Source organism: Toxoplasma gondii (assembly GCF_000006565.2).
Source record: "Toxoplasma gondii ME49 unplaced genomic scaffold asmbl.264, whole genome shotgun sequence".
NCBI classification, from domain to species: domain Eukaryota; phylum Apicomplexa; class Conoidasida; order Eucoccidiorida; family Sarcocystidae; genus Toxoplasma; species Toxoplasma gondii.
In genome coordinates, this window is record NW_017383056.1 from 1 (window position 1) to 1,631 (window position 1,631).

General features: G+C 45.9%; 2 non-coding genes across 2 annotated transcripts; both read left to right on the plus strand.

Annotated features, from left to right (window-relative positions):
* Positions 1-1,134, plus strand: TGME49_458130 (the record flags this gene model as incomplete). Its single annotated transcript, XR_001974157.1, has 1 exon — positions 1-1,134. It is a non-coding gene; the product is annotated as a 28S ribosomal RNA (ribosomal RNA).
* Positions 1,135-1,472: 338 nt separating this feature from the next.
* TGME49_458140 lies at positions 1,473-1,630 on the plus strand. The gene has a single exon (XR_001974158.1). It is a non-coding gene; the product is annotated as a 5.8S ribosomal RNA (ribosomal RNA).
* The last annotated feature ends 1 nt before the right edge of the window (position 1,631 follows it).

A 1,631-nucleotide genomic window follows, 5' to 3' on the forward strand; every position in this document is an offset into this window, starting at 1 on the left:
TGAGAATAGGTCGAGGGCGGCGCGCCCCCGATGCCTCTGATCATTCGCTTTACCTGATAAAACTAACAAAACTCCAGCTATCCTGAGAGAAACTTCGGAAGAAACCAGCTACTAGATGGTTCGATCAGTCTTTCGCCCCTATACCCAAGTTTGACGAACGATTTGCACGTCAGTATCGCTACGAACCTCCATCAGGGTTTCCCCTGACTTCATTCTACTCAGGCATAGTTCACCATCTTTCGGGTCCTAACAGATATGCTCCAACTCAAACCTCTCTCAGAGATCGTGGTCGGTCGTAGGTGCGAAGAATGGCAAAGCCAAAATCTCCCTACTCTCACTTTCATTGCGCATACAGGAGTAAAACCCGCATACTCGCACATATGTTAGACTCCTTGGTCCGTGTTTCAAGACGGGTCGGTTGGAACCGATTAAGCCAGCATCACAGAAACCGAGTACTCGAAAGTGGAGCTCGGAAACAGGAACACTCCTCAGCCACAAGGAAAAGGAAAGAACAAAGATATAACGGTCCACAAGGAACCTACCTTCTTTGAACGAAATCAATTCCGAGTAGCTGATGCTGACCTCTCCAAAAAGATGAACCGGAAATACATCAAGAAACCAAAGCCTAAACCTGGTGAGAGAGAGAAGGCAAAGGGATAGATGGCAAACCGGCGGCACTTCTTGGAATCAAAAAGGTCCCAATCGCTTCCTTTTCAGCAATTTCAGGCACTTTTAACTCTCTTTCCAAAGAACTTTTCATCTTTCCCTCACGGTACTTGTTTGCTATCGGTCTCGCGCCAGTACTTAGCTTTATGTGAAACCTACCACACATTTTGCGCTCAAATCCCGATGAACGCGACTCTATAAAAGCGTACCGTACGTGGAACAAAAAACGCAGGGGAAGGACGGGATTCTCACCCTCTATGATGTTCTTTCCCAAGAAACTTAACCCTGCGCTTCCACTGGTAACGCCTCTCGAGGCTACAAGTCAACAGCTCGGAAAGAGCAGTTGATTTCCACTTTGAGCTGATCCCGGTTCACTCGCCGTTACTAAGGGAATCATAGTTATTTTCTTCTCCTCCGCTTAATAATATGCTTAAGTTCAGCGGGTAACCTCGCCTGATTTCAGGTCTGATAAATAAATCGGACAAACGCCCGAGACAAAACAACAACGACGAAACCTCGCAGAGCAACAATGGAACCGAAATTCCATTGCGGTATTGAAGTCGATCGACAGCATCAATGAAACTTTGTCTTCAATGAAGAAGCCACCGTATCTCAATGATGTCATCGATACAACTCAACAATACACTTGAGCCTCTAAAAGAAGAGGCACGAGTAGTTTCTCCGCTGTGTTCATTATTCAGGGTGACATTGAGTATTCAACACTCATGACACCCAATCATACTGCTCCTAGGGGGCTTCAGCCAAACTGAAGCAACGACCCTAAAAAAGCAGAAAATTGTGATTTCAAAGACACTGAAACAGACGTACCAAGGAGAATATCCCCAAGGTGCCATTTGCGTTCAGAAATCTGATGATTCACTGAATTCTGCAATTCACATTGCGTTTCGCAGTTCGCTGCGTCCTTCATCGTTGCGCGAGCCAAGACATCCATTGCTGAAAATTTA